This window comes from Stegodyphus dumicola, chromosome 6 (assembly GCF_044657685.1).
Source record: "Stegodyphus dumicola isolate Sdum_Otavi_A_Nest chromosome 6, ASM4465768v1".
NCBI classification, from domain to species: Eukaryota; Metazoa; Arthropoda; class Arachnida; order Araneae; family Eresidae; genus Stegodyphus; species Stegodyphus dumicola.
The window spans coordinates 157,950,218-157,968,871 of NC_140773.1; the positions used below are offsets into that span (position 1 = coordinate 157,950,218).

General features: G+C 32.1%; 1 protein-coding gene across 4 annotated transcripts in view; it reads left to right on the forward strand.

Annotated features, from left to right (window-relative positions):
- Positions 1–18,654, forward strand: part of LOC118189284 (monocarboxylate transporter 12-B-like) — a 156,508-nt gene that overhangs the window by 29,830 nt on the left and 108,024 nt on the right. Inside the window, exons 2-3 of one of the 4 annotated variants that reach the window (XM_035359863.2) lie at positions 2,285–2,409; positions 18,166–18,416. The exons of 1 other annotated variant lie outside the window; for it this stretch is intronic. The gene's annotated coding sequence lies outside the window, so the exon portion shown is untranslated. The remainder of the gene's footprint in view (positions 1–2,284; positions 2,410–18,165; positions 18,417–18,654) is intronic. 2 more of the 4 variants (XM_085819104.1, XM_085819103.1) reach the window with 2 other exon arrangements.

The following is an 18,654-nucleotide window of genomic DNA, read 5'->3' on the forward strand; positions in this document are numbered from 1 at the left end:
CTTGAGAGAAGCTGCGAATTAATCTTGATCTGCGAAGTTCAGAATCATCTCAATGGCTTGAAAAGCTAGGCAAAGTTTCTGCATATTTGATTTAGCTGATTTAATTCTCTGAACTATTGTGGTTATTGAATTGATGAGACAAAGGGTTTTCTGATCTTTGAAAATGGTAATGATTTCTGCTAAATTTTCCTGCGGGTTTTTCTGCTTAACTTTGTCACTGTAAAGGTTTTTAGGCATTTCTTGATTAGCTTGGCCTGAAGCTTGAATGAATTCCGGGAAGTTATCTTTAGTGGGAATTTCTTGTGGTTTTTCTATTTTCTCTAAATGATTGAATCTTTTTCTGTATACTTTATAACCACGATAAGAAGAAACGTGATTTTCATGACAGTAAATGCAAGTTGGTTTTTTATCTGGTTTTAATTTACAGGTATTGGATCTGTGATTCTGTCCGTACTTACAGCACCTGACCTTTTTAAAGCAGTTTCATATTATAACTCAGAATGCACAAAATTTATATCATTTAAAGAATTATCCAATCGTTGCCACATGTTCTATTCAAATACTGTAATAAAGCTAGAACGATATATAAAAGAAATTAAGCAAACAAACAAAAAAGAAACAGTTTTTTCACAGACGATTGAGTATTTCTCATTCAATTAATTCAATTCTCACTTCGCGACAAGGCAAAAATACATAAAAACTCAAAATATCTGTATTGAAAATGACGAAGTAAATCTTAAACACTTATTTCCTCGAAAAAATTCCAGAAAGGATTAAGCATGATTTAATTCGCTATAATGAATGAAGGCGTTATTTTTGTTGTTGCGAAGCTACGTTTCTCTGGATTGGCAACAAATCCATCCGAACTCTCCGAATCGTATTTATATAGCATAAACATGAGAACAGGTCTGGTGCAGTACTGGCTTGTGGAAGGTTCGCGAAAAGCCTGTCGCTAAGGGCCGTGAGGAGTATGGTTGCTCATATCGCGCTTTCTACTTCAGCCTTTTCTCAAATTTAGACATTACTGGACTAAGAATTCTTTGTAAAAAAATTATATATAAACAGGTGGCTATAAATGCAAAATAAACCCTAAGGGCACTTCAAATGTAAACAAGCAATGGCCGCCATCAAAAAAATTATTAGGCTTAGTGGCACTTAAACAACTTTAAAATTGTTGATAATTCTAAAAGTACTGCATACAGATTTACTAAAGGCATAAAAACCTTAACCGGAAGATAAGAACAGCATAATTCAATCGCTTTTAAAGCAAAAAATGTACAATTTACAAACATATAAGAGTAAAGAAACTGAGATCACTGAGCCGGGTAACAGAGTGGATATATATATAAATATATTTATATACGTTTGGTGCAGCCGATAGCAACCAAAGTACGAGGTGCACATCTACGTGTTATATCAGTCCCTATATACAAAATTTCAACGTTCTGAGACTACTTTTTTTGAGTTATGCGAGATACATACATACGTTCGTACAGACGCCACGAAAAATTCTCTTCAGAATTAATTTTAAAGCAGTTTTATAATTTTTTTTTTTTTTTTTTTTTTTTTTGGAGGAAAAGTCCTTACGTGTCCTTACGTACAGATATCACGCAAAAACATCGTTAAATTGTATTCGAAAGCGGTCAAAATGGATATTTCCGTTGAAATATGCTGCCTGAAACTTTTCGCGATTACAATACTTCCTTTTTACTTCGTACAAGGAAGTAAAAAAGCACATCCTTAATCCTAATGTTGGGAGATGAAAGCAACATAATACGAAATTCCCAACGTATCATCGTATTTCTGAATTTCAACAACTGCGCATGTTGGCTTTCCTGATGTTCTTTTTCATAAGAAATCTTCTTTTTAGGATACTTTCAAATAAATTCGTAATCAATAGATTATAATTAGATTTTATACGTTATTGCTTTGAACTATGTAAATCGTATTTCCAGTTTGAATTGTGTCTATTGTATGAGTTTTGTAAAAGAGACCTTACTTAACAGCAGTTTCATAAAAGGTGAGTTCATGATTTTTTGTCAAAGTAATTCAAGTATTACTTTTGAAATTACAATTAATCTATTATAATAACCAGTTTTTAAAAATAATTATTGCCATTGTTATATTTATTTCATGACGCATCAAATATCGTTTGTGAGAAAGTTCCGAACATTTACCCTTTGATCGGCGCATGGTAAATAAGATAATTCTTTCCGTTAAGCTCATTCTGTTCTCGCTGACTCTAGTTATTCGACAACAAAAGATTTCCTTTCTGGTATTGCAGGAGGAAAAAAGAATATTGTTCAGGGCGGCTGAAATCCAAATCACTCAGCTACTGTTTTGTGCATCTCCCCCTGTTTCTGTACTGGTTAAAAATCACTCTCATCTTTCTTCCTATTCTTAAAAGAGGTGAGAACGAAAATTTCTTTCATTTGACTTTTCATATAATAATTTAAAGAAGTTATGAAATTTTTATATTGATCACATTCGGCTGCTTTTAATGTTGAATTGTTACAATGTGCATATTATTTGAATAAAAGTTAGGGTGAAACAGAGTTTTATTTAAATACTGAGGACGCATTTATGTTACTTAAAGAATTAAAGTAACAGATACTTCCTCATTAGATACGTTCTTTGAAGATAAAAAAAAAAAAAGGTCAAAGAGTTTATTTGTTATCATTACAAATTTCTTGGTCGTCAATATTGTTTGGTATGCAATAGGGAAAAATAAAACAGTAATTTAAATATGAACCTATGGAGAAGTGTTTTATCACATTCTCCACGTATTTAACAACGCGACTTTTCCATTTCAGTGTATGTTGCATTTAATAAATTTAAGCTTTACCAGTTTCTGTATTCAAACGACTCATTGTCTAATTTGCGTTCCGGAAACGTAACAGCCCGTCATTTGAAATGTATTAATTAAATGTTTATTTAAATTGCCTCATTTCTGAAATAAAAATGTGTGAAACCGGTATATAAGCTTAAACTGAAAATGTAATGACCATTTTTCACAGGCTCCCATTTCGGTGAGCTTTCCTCGCGCTTCAACTATTTTTTCTATCCTCCAAAATTTTGCTGAAAATTTTAAATTTTACAAAATTGTATTTATTTTAACATAATGATGGGTAACAATTCTGACGAATAAAAGAAAGCGATTTCTTATGGGTCATAAAGCAGCTGACGTGAAAATAAATTTTAAAAGAAAAAAGAATGGATATTTATGAGGTTAAACTCAGTATGGGAATAATCTAAATACTAGTCTAACCTTCTTAGCTGACAGAACTTTTATCTCATCTTTGATATCACTACCAGAACACTAAGTACATACAAGAGACAAAAAATAACTAAAGATATATTTTCTGTTCAGCTTGAAGTAAAGAATAACCTAATTCAAATTTACTTACGCTTTTCGAGAGAATGAAATACATCAACGGCTTAAATTATTTGCAATTAAAAAGTTTAAATTTGGATTCTAGCACCTAGCTCGTCTGTTTGTACGGCTACTACTAAACAAAATTTTCAAACAAAGGAAACTCACCAACTTAAATAAACTTTACATATAAAATGCATTACATAAATAAACATTACAAATTTTTTAAATAGGTATTGTTATTTCCGGCATAATATTTACGTTTCATAGTATATATTTAAAAATGTAACAATTAGAAGTAATGGAAATTAGATCATTTGAAGGACACATATTTTTCACATTAGTATGTATGCATTACGTTCCTTATCATATTGCACTTACTTAGTTAACAATTTAACTGTCATTTATGCTTATGTGTATTATTTTCTGTCTCGATGGAAATTTTGTATTTTTTCTTTGAGTATTATATGTCATAATTAAATACCTATGTCTGATTCAGAATCTTTATTTACAAATTTTTGCGAAGAAACTTGAAGAGAACAGCAAAATAATGCATAAAATAGCATTAATAATTTATCGTTTAGTTCACTTATTTAACTTGGTGAGATTACTCGAAGAAGATAACTGCAGCTATGCACATATGTATCTGCAACGAACAATGGCATAATTGTTAATTTACTTAGAACCCTCAAAAGGATAGCTCATTTTAACCAAAGCAATAACACATACATTGATCTCTTATTGGCTCTTTCAGCTTAACACCTAAACACTTATAATAAAATAATTTAGCGGCAGACTTGTTTCATATTTGTTGCTCTTTCTTAACGAAGACAGATCATTAGGAGACATGTCTGCGGATTTGTGAAAGATTTCAGAATCATTCCAGCGCTTGAACAGCCTGGCAAGCACCATTACTAATTGGACCAACTGTTTTGATGGTGAACTCAAGTAAAGATAGATAACTTTTTGTGATTTATAGATTACCCAACCAATCATAAAATATTAAAAGGCACGTTAAAAGCCATAACTCAAAATGCAATTTCAACTTTAAATCAGAATCTCGAGTAGTTTGGGTTTTGAAATAACAGCTAATATGCTGCGTAGCTAATGGGCATATAATTTTTAACGTCCTACTTTTATTAAATTCGATAAAAGTATTTGACAATTTCTTTTAATTTAGAGCGAGCGTTTCTTGCAGACAGTTTTAAACAGAGTATTTAATTCCAAAAAATTGCTTTAGTGATTTTGTATGTTTATATAGGAAAATCAGCAAAGCACACTTAAATTATTTTTACTTAAAGGCAGAGATGGAGGTTTTGCCGAAGACTTTCTTAAAAGAAACCATATAGCATTACGTTAGGCATGGGAAAAATCACGAAAATATCTGCGCATCTTAGTCCGTTCACCAGGATTCGAACCCAGGTAGAATTATCAGTATTATTCAGTGATCTCACTTTTATCTTTTTCATAATATGAAAGATGATAAAGCATGCGTTCCCAGTATTTTTTACCTTTCGGATTAACTACATAGATTGCTTCTTTTGAAGGATTGAAAAGGTATAGGGTATAAATGATCCGTCTGGCTGTGATCTTAAACTGGGTACAGGATCACAAAACCCTTTTCCATCTGTAAGCACGATGCTAGAACTACTCTTTTTTTTGGGGGGGGGCGGTGTTTGAAGTTTATGTAGTCATTGTAGATTATTTTTACAGGATCCGTTTTAAGCAAATATTTCATTACATTCTTCATAATGTTAAACAGGTTTAAGCATAACATTAAACCCTTTTTATTAAATTCATCTTCCAGGTATCACATCAGTCTCATATCCATAATATCCTTAGATATTTCGTTCTTGTGTTTATTATTGATATAGTATTTATTGATATAGTATAATTTAATAATTTTATTCATTATGCTTAATAGTTCTTACGCTCCTTATCATAACTTTTGATTAACAGCGAACTTAATTAAACATCTGTGACCTAGCGAAATGGGAATTTAGATTTTTAATTATTATTATTATTTTAACTTACACCTACTGAGGTAAAATAAAAGAAAATGCCTTCAAAAAATCTTGTTGTCTTATAGTTGACAGACCCGCAGATCATATTAAGGACGCTCCAGTAGTTTTCTGCCGTTTGATTTCACTAAATCATTGTGTAAAGCCCTAAATCATTCAGTTATAGCTTTGAAAAGGAAGACTTAGAGGCATATTCGAATTAGAAAGTTTGACGACATATCCAGTTAGCAATGACACACCAGATATGTGCATTTGAAAAGCAGAAAGCAAAAATTAACAATAGTGTTTGCAATTGCTGTGTATATATATATGGTAAAAAATGTACCTCATGATCTTGAGAATAAAAAGTAATTAACTTCGTGTAAAAGCTCCATATCCAAATCATTATCGTTCATATCTGTGTTATATTGCAGTTTATTTGCATGTTAGCTATTTTTATGAAGGCAAAAAAAATGAAACAATAAATAATCTCTTTTATATCTAAGCCATTTGCGTCAATAAATCGAAGTTAACTGCTAGAACTAGAGGCTTAATATTAAGTAAGCTGGGAAAACGGTAATGGAAAGGATGATGTTTTATTAAAATATTGGCATGTAATCAAACTTTATCTTGATTGCGATCACTCTCTTTTGCATGTTAATCTTTAGTCTACATCTTTGATAAAATTGCGTCGTGCGGGCTATACTGAGTGAAATAGTCACTCGATATTATGAACGCCACGTTTGAAAACGCTTTTTATTCATACAGACACAATGCGCAATAGAATAGGTAGCTTCCAATATGATCGAAAATATCTCTGAAATTTTCATAATTTTTTTTTTCCCAGTGAAGGAAATCCTAGGACTAAAATGAGAAAATTCTATAGCAAAAAAACTTGGAAAATGCATGTTAAAAGTAAATAAATGTATGAAGAAAAATAACTTTAAAACCACATAGGGGAGCTCTAGTATTTTTCACTCAACTAAATCGCCAATTAGAACCAATTAGGATAACACCTTTATCTAATGAAATGCAAATTATTTATTATTATTGTCAGTTAGATAGTTTTACGAACATATTATACCATCAAAGAAAAGCAGCCTTTTATTACTTCTGTTTAGCGCACTACAGCAAAAAGCAGGGGATGAACGGGTTGCGTTCCAATCCAATGAGTAGTCCCCCACACTATTAGTTACTTGAAAGTGTTGAAACCTAACGAAAAGGACTGGAATTACTATAATATTTTTTTATACATGTTACAGACATTTGCCTATTTTTTCAGTCGGTTCTGTTGCTAAGTCTTGACCTATAATTTGATGATTTTAGTCTCAGTTTAAATCGTGTTCTTTATTGTTAGTAAAACTACCGCAATGGATGTTTGAATATTTTTAATTTATCTGGAATTTGAAATTAATCAGTTTATGTAACATATTTCGTAGGTTCAATAAACTTCACTGTAAAGCTAGCTCTGGGACAGAATGGACTGAGGAGAAAGTGGGTGGTAATCCATTCAGCCTATAATAAAACTTTCTGATAAATGCCATAGTAAAGCGCAAACACACAATGATAATAATAATAGACATTTAGGGGGCTTTCGCTACACTGTACTGGCAAATGCACTCAACGTCTGATATATACTGGATGCTTCAAAGCCTTATATGACCTGTTAAATACTTATTTGAGTCATAGATTCATGTAGACCATTACAGGCGAACGCGTGCGCATAAAAACCATTCACGGAGGCTCCACGTAGGGTTCATATTTAGTATCATTGTTTTGGAATCTTGTGACATACACGGCCTTTGCGTTATTAAATAGCAATGATAATGTCACTCTACTGGCCTACACAAATGAGTTTTTTCTAACTGCCAAAGAACAGAGTTGCATACGAAACAAGACCAAAACAACGCCTGAAGAGAATATCTGTATGGGCAAACGAGCATAAATTTATAATATACAGTGTCAAAACGATATGAATACTCATCATTTCGGAAAAGAGGTAGACACAAACTCCTTCTATTAAAGCTACACGGTAAAAATATAGGGTGGTCATAAATAAACTTCCTCGATATATGAACTCCAAGTGGCCTATCCGCTCAACCAATAGAAATAAAATTTCAGATATTGTTATTAAAGTATGCGCTCGAGATTGTGCAAATTTAAAACTATAGAGTTCTCACGGTTACGGTTACATTGAAGACATTTCGAAACTTTCGAACGGCAACACCCATATTTTTCCTGAGCAAATTTATCCGGGCATTGAAAAACTATAAATGGCATTGGAACGGTAAACATACGACGAAAATTGCCGGAGTAAAACATTTGCACAGAAGAGCTTTGTAGAGCACTAATGACAGCACAAGAGAAGATACAGAGAAAATGTTTTATTGAAATTGCAAGTTTTCAATGTACCAACCTTCGCAGAAGATAAGACATTGCATGATCGCGGTGGTCACGAATCTGCAAAGGTACACGAGACGACTCTGTTTCCAAAGTGCTGTTGCAGTACTTGCTGAACACATCTGATGACGTGTGGAGGAGCATCATCTTGCTTCCATACAGTAAATGTTGCCAGAATGTGGAGTTTCACTAGCAAGGTGATTCTTACGAGCGTAAGCTCAAATCACCTCTGACGTCATGAAAAATTTAGTTTCCGAGAGCTCCATAGGTTACGAAAAGTAATTCGATTCTTGGTGGATTTTACATTGCGTATATTAGTTTTCACGAAAATCTTAATAAACTGATTGCTAATTTTGCATTATTATAATCTGTATTTATTCTTTTAATTACTTTTCAGTTAATTTAGGGTGTTATTAGTCCAAAGAGACAATTTACTCAAAAGGGATATTCATTTCGTTTTGGCATTTTGCGTTGATTCACTATAACCGGCGAATCTATTTTTATATTGTTGCCACCAAATATTAGAGTCCTGCATTATAGTTAAAGAAATTAAATAATGAAGAATCTGCATGAATGTATGTATTTATCTCGCATTGTGAAAAAACGACGTTACCTTGAGCCATAAAATTTTGAATAACTTACGTCTCCACCCGAATATGGGCATCTGGAAGCCTAAATTTGGAATTTGTTTCACCATCTATTTTATATTTGTAAAGTATTTAAGAGTTTTTGATTAAGAAACTCAACGATATCAAAGCGAGCAATGGAAAAAAAAAAAATCTTCAGCGCGGCGAGACTGTGTATAGGAAATTCTAAACACATGCTCTTTTAAATATTTTGTGATATTGCTGTTGAATTGAATTTTACGGTTTGAGTGCGCGAGACTGTGTATCGGAAATTCTAAAAACATGCTCTTTTAAATATTTTGTGATATTGCTGTTGAATTGAATTTTACGGTTTGAGTGCGAAGAATATGATATTTAATAAATAAAGGTAACACACAAAACGTTAAAAAACGTCCCTTTGGCCGTAGTTATTAGAAAAGAAAATCTGAAAGCTGTCAGATTTTCTTTCCCAGTGAATTTATTCATATCCGTTGTTAAATATTTTCTCATATTTGGTTTGTTAACATATTGTAAAAAAACCTTTGAGTTGGTGCTTTAGGTATTATTATTTTTATTTTTTATTTTTCGTGATTTACTTTTATTATTAAAGCTTTTAAGTTCCGCTCTAACTGTAGAACTTATTTCACTTCGTCAGATTCTCGCTGCTAATAAAAACCACCTTCTTTCACTGATAAATTTATTTCTGTTTGTTATTTAGAAATCTGGCCTTGCTTCGATTTATAAGTCATTTTATTGCGTAGTTCTTAGCAATATTATTCAAGAGAATGAATTTCAAATATCCGTTGCGCGGGCCATAAAAACCAACACATGATCAGTTTGGAACTGGAGACGGAGAATTGACTTAAAGAGCAATAGAATCGCGGTTGTAACTTTGTGTAAGCTGCATACGCTCTTAACTTTGTTTTACATTCGTTTCACAGTATTTTTCATTTTATTATTATTATGTTTCTGGAGTAGGTCAATAATGCAATATTGTGGTTCATGAGTTCAAAGTCTTTAGATGAGCCTTTATACAAATAACAACGCAATTCGAGTAGAGATTTTACACAATTTTTGTTACTTTTTTAAAAAAAAAATGCATAAGTTACTTGAGTTAAAATTATTAGCGCGGAAAAGATAAAAATTATCAACTTATATACCAAATATATAAGTGACTATTAAAACTTTATATTGAAATTTTGTTCGGAATTTTAATAAAGAAAAAAAGCAAAGAATGATATCTTGGAATTTATATATATATCTTACATTCTAAAACTTTGACTCTGTTTTCTTTATAATGTTTTTACCAATTATTCTAAAAATATTTCATTTTAAAACTGGTCAAGTAATATTTGAAATAAAAATATATTACATAACAAACACAATGAACATACTCTAAGACAAGCATCCGTTTACAATCATCAGATTTTATTTATGCTTTAAAAAACTACTGAACTGCATTTAGAAAGATAACAATTGTTTATCTTATTGCTCATTATTCACACTTTAGTTAATACAGCAGCTATAATTTGATTTTAGAATCCTACACATAGATCGTTAAAATATTAAACAAAGCAATACGTGAGAATACCAGATACTAACGTTGAGTGCAAATGCACTCATAGGCTGCTGCAGGATTACTAGTTACTTAACTTTATTTCAAGCTTAAGCAAATTATTACTTTTTATTATGAATTAATTTCAATATATTTATTATATTAACATATACAAATTTTATGATATATTAAAAATTAAGTAGCAAAAGGGAGCATAAGGAAAAGGTGGAGTAGCAGAAAAGTAAATCTAGAAGCATAATATGTTAGAAGCGAATTTACAAAAGTAGCAAATTTGTAAAAAAGAAAAAAATCTCATGATCTGGAAATGCTGCGTCCAATTCATCAACATTTCGGTGCTGCAATTCTGAAATTACGTTACAGAGAACCTACATGCCTGAGATGCCGTACTACGCAGTCAGTAGCGCTTTTGCCACTTCGTGAGGATTTTCATCAGCCGAATGAACGCGGATCTTAGAGTTTTATGTTTCTAATTAAGGAATGAGCGTCATCCATCAGAGCGCAGAAGCCTGAGAAGTGTGGTTTTCGGTGTATCCAAACTGCAGGCAACACTTCTTGCAGTATGCAATGGACCTGTGGTAATTGTATTATGCACTTCCGCAATAACTTCAACAGGAACACATGGCCGTCCGGATCGCGGTCTATCACATGTACATCCATTTCTTCAGATTTCCTTTTTTTTTTTTTTTTCTTACCAGATTACGAAGAGTTTTTACGGAACATGGACCTCGTCTTAGCTTACGATTTTCCCGATAGACTGGCACTGGTTCGACAGCGTTTTCATCGTTTAGATAAAACAGTTTTATGAATTCCCCTTGTTGTTTTCCTGTAAGTCTTATTAACATTACCTGTAACTACCAGTGTTCAGCGACTTTGCCTCTCGGCCGCTCTAGGCGAAAACAAGATGATAAATAAAACTGAATCAGGGAATACGAAAGCCAGTCTACTCCAACTTTATTAAACTAACTTTGTTTACACTCCTTTAGACTTTAAAAGTGAATACATTCTTCAGAAGTAAATAAATATTTTATGATGAAAACAAGTGATCTCAATATCATATGTGCAGATATAGTTAAATGTTAAATAAATCTTCATTGAGGAGATGACTTTCTTGAGTAGCTTGAGTAGAGATTTAAATTTTAACACCATTTTCGTTGATGGATTGTATCAATTAAAATTCCCTTTATGAAAAAATAGTTACTTGTAAATTCATAAATTATTCCAAAACATGTAAGCATTAATCCTGCTGATAACTTAAAAAAATTATAGAATATCCATTGTCGTTCTACGAAGAAAAGGGTGGGTGGTCAAGCGCTTGATGTTGACAATACAATATTACAGATAATGGTTTATGAACGTGAAAACTGTGTTCAGAGGTTTTTGTACTAAACGGAAAATAGCATTTTTTTCATAATAATTGGATAAACAAACAAACAAAAAAAGGGAACTGCTTTGTTATTTCGGGTTGCCATGTGTATCACTGAAAAAAGAGATGAATCGGTACCATATAATATATATATTGCTCATCAAACTGTGCAATAGTTAATGCTCCGAGATAAAAGATCGCTCATTATTTTATATGAACAATATAAGCTTTCGCACATAGACATGTAACCGTAACGCAATGCATGTTTTTTGTTTAACACTGTTATAAAAAATTATTTCTACATTTAATTGCTTGAAATAATTACTTATTCGAAATGGTTTAGTTCTAACTAAAATGCAGTTCTACTGTATTCCAAAAGTGTTTAAATTCTTTTATCATTAAAGCTTTATGTCTAGTTAATGTTTTAGTTTGAATTTTTAATATCATTGACACTATGTAATAACTGATACCTAGGACACGCACGGAAAACTTGCTTATTAAACATTCTTTATTAGCTTAATTCACGAGCACGCAAATCATAAAACCAATAGAAAACTCTTCCTTCGAAAGTGTTTGTCCAAATAAAAGTTGGAAAAAAGAAACTGCATATTCAAAATAAGCAGTCTTATCACAACCTTGATCCAATTTTGCATGAATATGATGAAATACTGAATTGCTCCGAGGACAAATGCTCTCCAGCTAACTATTCTATTGATTACTCTTAGGCGAAAAAATGTGGTCCATAGATCCTTATGCCGCATTTGAAGATGGGTTGCCAAATTTAAGAGTTTATCGATCGAGTTGGCGATAACGTAAGAAAATGCCTACTTTTCAATTTTTTATTTAATAGTACTATATTAAGGCTTTAAAGGATTATATTTTAAAAGTTAATTTTCCTCTATTTTATTAATAAAAATTATAAATGAATTGTTTTTATTTTTTATTTGAAGTATTGAAATGGGAATAAAATCTGTAATCGTTTTGATAAAATGTTCGTAATGTAATCCGAATTTGATATTTTTTAAAAATGTCATTCATATTTCTGTAAACATTCTTTAACATCATGAATATGTCTCTACTACTATACATCCCATTGAACTTGGAAGCAATAATATTAAAACGTCAAATAACATTTTTCTAAATACATTTGACAAGAGTAAGCAATTTGTTTTCTGTTAGAATTATTTTAAAGACGCAGCTAGAAAGTCCATTATTAATTTCAGCATTTCTACTCAAATAATGATGCGTAGTTTTGATTTGGGTTAGAGAGAAAGAAAGCAAAGTTACAGTAGCTAATTTGTAGCAGATAATTAATCCCCATTTGATATCGGATATTAAACGCATTTTTGTCTGATCGCTTAAGGACGGCGATATTAGTAATTCAAACTTTCGTGACCAAATCTATGTTTAGCCATAAGGCCGTACTGGGACCAACCTGTGTAACAACAAACGAAGGCCAGCGATGCTGCTTTCTATAAATTTTACAGAAATTTTAAAGGGACGTAAATTATCCCTGATTTAATTAAGTTAATAATTTTAAAAACTTAAAAAAAAAAAAAAAAAAAAAAAAAAAAAAACCAAGAAGGAAAAAACGAATAACAAAGAAAGATTTTAAAGCAGAATAACCAAAAATAATATATAAAATATATCTAAAGGGATAACCTTAAGGTGGTAAGTTTAAAGGGGTGGTAAGTGTTGCCATATATTTTTCAGTTCCTCAGTTCGTCATATCATTAACCTAAATTCAAATTATTAGGAGCTAGGAACAAGCTTATTTTTTGCTACCGTTTTTCAAGTAGTGTGTTCGCCATTTTGTGATTGTATGAGTTTCAGTAAGTGTTTTCCAATTTTTTTAAGTTTGATTAATGGTTTACAATCTTTAATTTTTCTTATTTGATTTTGTGCTTTGCTCATTTGATTTCGGGCTTGCTGGTTGCAAATATTTTATTTTGTATTCATTTGCATCGTGAACTTTTTCCAATGTTTTGAGCTTTATTATTGATTAGTTAAGTTAGTTTAATTTTTCTCATTGTTTATCATGCCTTCATCCATTAATTATTTCACTAAATTACGCCTGAAACGACAGAAATTTCTGAAACACCTTAACTTGTTAATAAAGCGAAAAGTTAAAACATTGATCCCCAATTTCATTGATTAAGTCTAATCAAAAATCTTCCAATCGTGTTTCAAAACTTCTTTTAAATTGCAAACTAGCCTTGCTTCGGTTCATCATAAGGATACACGTCAACAGTTATCCAAAATTTAACTTGAGCTATAAATGCTTCATCTGCCATTAATCAATTCACTGCCATTAAACAGAAGTCCTGGTCCCGAACTGAGAATGAAGTTAACCGTCATAAAAACACCTTTGCATTTGAATTCCAAAATCTTCTTTCACAGTCTTCCAATTTAAGTAGTTCAAAAAAGCTTCCTATTGTAAACATTAAGCCAATAATTAATATTTCTAGTGTTAGTTTATCAGAAGAATTCTTAAATATAATTTTAACTTCTCACAAAACTCAAAAACCTTCGTTTCCAAAGATTTTAGCTCCTATCGAGAAAGTTTTCAAATTCTGCCCAAGTTTCAGATACACAGAAAGTTTCAGATACACAAAAAGAAATGATTAGGCATCTTATCTCCCATAAAATGAAATTTAACAGACAGACAGAAAGAAGTACAGGAGGCACCAAAACATCGCCATGGGCAAAACTGGTATCGCCCCACTGCACTAACCATCTATAGAAATGTACCCTGACCGGGCACGCTAACACCATGCTCGGGAATTAGTAGCCTTTGAAACCAAATCTGAACGTGAGAGAAAAAGCTTCTGTGCGGGAAATTCATTCTAACGCGGACATTATCATTTCAAAGGCCTACAAAAGTGGCCAGATAGTCGTTATGAACAAGAACACTTACTTAGATGGTGTCACTAAACACTTAAACGAAAGACTATGCAATCCGATCCCTGAATATCTGTTCACCTCCGGACCTCTCAAAAATAAAAACTGCGATCAAATCTTCACAAATATTTCCGATCCATTTAAAAAAAGTCGTTTAATCCTATCTGTTGCGAATTGTGCCACATTATATGCTCTTCCCAAAATTCATAAAAGTGGTATTCCTTTCCTCCCTATTGTATCAAATCTAGGCACTGCCTCGTACCCGTTAGGTAAATATTGAGTTTGTAGATTTTCACCTTTATTAGCTAAGACTTACACCATAAAAAATTCAATAGAGTTCATAAAGAATATTAAAAACATTTTCATAGGAATTTAATCGTGGTTTCTTTTGATGTAAAATGATTATTCACCAATGTTCCAGATGAAGGGGCTTAAGATGTCTAGTAATCAGACTTCGTGAATTTCATTTCTCCTGCATCCAAACTGATGAGCTAATTTCCCTTACTCAGCTATGTTTGAAACAAACGCATTTTGTTTTCCAAAATAAGTAATACAAGCAAACTGAGGAATTAGCCTTGGGATGTTCTCTTAATCTCATCCTTGCTGGTATCTACATGCATTATTAGGAATCAAAATTACTTGAAATTTTAAACTTCACGGTATGGATCCGCTATGTAGACGATACTGTTAACCAGTTCGTACTGTTCTGTTATTGGGACCCGGATGTATAAATGCATGCGTGGGTATGGTATGTTTGTGTATATATGTATACAGACACATACATTCGTGCACACATACATATACACACATACGTGCTTACATATATGCACGTGTACATACATTTCTAAATCCGGTTCTGATAACAGAACAGTACCACCGTGTTTGACTGTAATAAAGATGATTTAAATTAAAGTTCATCCAATAATGAATTAATTCCATTGATCTTGGCTATTCAGTTCGCTTTTGAAATTGAGACATCCAGTTCTCTTCCGCTCCTCGACATTTTGGTCACAGGTAACATATCCAACTTCAGTACTGTTTACCGTAAACCTCCATCGGTTTGCTTTCCACCACACTTCAGATCATGTTTTTAGACTAAACAGAAGTTAGCTTATTTTATTCGTTTGTTTTCCATACACTTCAAGTTTGCTCCTCCAAACTGGCTCTTGATCACGAACTTGTAGGGTTTATATTTATTTTAACTAACATTTATTTTAAGCTATCTTTCCTGTCAAGCCTTTACTTTCCCCTAGAATTGCCAATGCCAGAGTATGTAAATTTTAGTAGAACGCGCAGATTATTCAAATTTTAGCAGAAGTAAGTTGAGTTTAAATATAAGGGAAACGAGATTGTAAGTGTGCTTCTTGAATCGCGAGCGTGAAGGTTGCTAGGTAGAAATTTTTAAGAACCGCGCGTTTCGGCCTGTGTGCCTATTTCGGCAGTTCGTTGAATCTTTCAACTTCTTAATCAGTAAGTTTGCTGAATCTCAGCTGTATCTTAGAACGCGGTTAAGTTAGTTACGATTATAGAGCCTCGTAGATAGTGACTTCGTTATTTATTCATCCTGTCATTTATTTTTAGTTGTACTTTTCTATTTTGTTTAACCGCCGGGTCGGCGTAGTTTGTGAGCGTCGAGTGAACGCAACTGTGATTTCTAAAGTGAAGTAAAAAAGGATTTAAACCCTTCTTACGAGTTGGTATAATTTACAGTTCATAGCAGTCACTACTACTGTTGCTGACAAGTTGGGGCCACGCAACGTCATAAACTAAATTACATAAAAGCAGTTGCTATTGACAGGGACTTTTCAGCCAACATTATTAACCAAGTGGTTGAAAAATTCTCATCTCAACACATCAAAAGCCCCCCTCAGGTTTTAGGAGATTACAGGAATTCTATTGTCATTTCTTGCATGCATTTTCACAGAAATTTCGGTTCGTTTTTTCTTCTATCAACGAAATTCCCAGGTTCATACTTGAGGACCTCATTCCGGATATGAATTCCTGGGGTATTTACAGGATTCCTTGCCAATGGGGCTTAATTTACATTGGTCAAACTAAGAGAGTTAAAATTTCGCGTTAAAGAATGTGAGGCATATGTTAGGCAAAAGGAAACACAGAAATCCTCTGTTGCCTATCTGTGTTGGTCAGAAAATACCATTTTTACTTTTCTGCAGCCAAAATTATTCAAGAAACTTCCTTTGGTAAATTAAATTTTCTAGAGGCGTTTCACATTCAAAACCAAACATTCTGTTCTAGTTAACGACCTTATTTCCAATCTATCTTTACCCTCAGCCACTAAGAAAATTATATCTTACTTTTATTCCTTCATCAATGAATGGCGCCAGTAGCTTCATTACTTTCCAGTCATTCTTATCTTATCACCATATTCTATCTCGTTCAATTTGCACTTAGACAGCTGAAGAAGCTGGTTCTGTATTTAAACCACCGAAACTAGTCCTGCAACATTTACAAACATCGCGATGATTCTTGTTGTTTTAATTTCTCCAATAATCATCATATCAATGTTCAGTTTTCTTACTAAAATGGATTTACAAAACTTTTTTTTTTTTTTTTTTGTCTTTTCATTATCAAAGATTTGTGTGTTTACTTTAATTATTAAATATCACATTCTTTTGCGTTTACGCCACATAAAACTCTATTCAACCGCAAAATCACAAAATGTTTAAAAATAGCATATCTTTAGAATTTCTGGTAGACATTCTCGCGTGCCGGAGATAAAAGTGTTTTATTCCGTATAGTGTTGCCACTGCTTGCTTTGAAATCGTTGAGTTTGTTAATCAAAAATTCATTTAAATTTTACGAAGTATGAAGTAGATAATAAAACAAATTCGAAATTCAGAATTCGGTTTTCCAAATGCCCTTGTTTGGGTGGAGGACTACGTTATTCAAAATTTGATGGATCTAGGTACCTTTTTTTTTCACAGCAGAGAAACATTCCTGCAGATTCCTCATTATTTAATTTGTTTTAATATAATGCAGGGCGATTATATTTTATAACAACAGTTTGAAAAGTTATACGCCATTAACAGTTGATTCGACGCAAAATGCCGTTTCGAGACTAATATCTCACTCACGGAACTAACGTCCTTTTTGGGCTAAAAAAATATCAAGTAACATTTTTATTCAAAAGTGGGCTGTTCTCCTTGCTTACAGCTGTCTTAAAATTATTATCGTGATATTTTTTATTGTCTAGAAAGTTTTAATCTCATATACTTATTTGTCTCTCTTTTATATTTCTTTTACAGCAGAAAATTCTTTTTCATATTTGATTTTACTTTAGGTTTTAATATGGTATTTGGTGTCTTAATTTTGACTGCTTTTCTTTAGAGTAATTTTCTTTGTTGCGTGTTTAGTTCCAGAGATCCCTAGGCCACCTCTTTTAACTGATCTTATTTTATGTTTTCAATTGATAAGCTGTCAGTGATATATCTTTTAAAAAATTTTCATATTCCAACACAATGTTTTCCAGATCCTCTGCGTAGTTACTAGATATTATCCTACTTAAGATAAAACATGTCAACTTCTTGCTAAAATATAAAACTTAAGTTTATTTCTAATAATTTTATTTTCCCTTTAATTTGGTATTATGAGGTGATCTAAATCAATATAAGTGTATTTATGGTCACTGACACTCTCTTCATTATAAATGTCCATTTTAATCTTGTTAGAGTGTATGCCTGTTGAACTAAAACCAGATCCGTCCATCTATCCCCCGCAGGCAAAGAAAAGTTTGTGCCAAATACTAATTTCATTAATTAATATAAGATTATTTTGTATAGTAAAAGCACACGTTAAAACACATTTAGAATCAAAATTACTCCTCAATAAAACGCATAGAATTAAAAAACATCTGCTAATAAAAATGTTTTATAAATTTTAAAAATCGTCTCTAGTTGTGTTATCAGGTATTTTCTCTCTCTTTTCAGCTTTCATTCGTGGTGTAACGGTAGCACAATCGTCGGGTATTTGAGAAGTCTAGGTTCGAGTCCCGAGGAGGGCACGGCTCATTTTTCATGTACTTCTGCTTCAAAAAATCCCTAATGTCTCTACAGTGTAAAAAAAAAAAAAAAAAAAAAAAAACAAAGTCTATCGCCTGGGAGAAATAGAGTTGATACTAAAGGCAATCCTAGCAAGTTCTATTATAAGAGATGCAATCACTTCTTCAGTTACATTTGTAGTAAATTTAATTTCATTTTTTTTTAAATTATAGCGGCTATTTACCATTTTTGGTTTCTATTTCTTATTTCTGTATGCTATTTTGCCCTTAATGTAATAAGATTGCTATATATTGTAATAATATCCTGTTTAATATTATGTATATTCTTCGCAGAATGAATATGTTTTTGAACTGCTGCATGCCTGCAGCAGTTCCATAATTTGCATTTATATTTAGAATGTTCGTGTTAGTTTAAAAT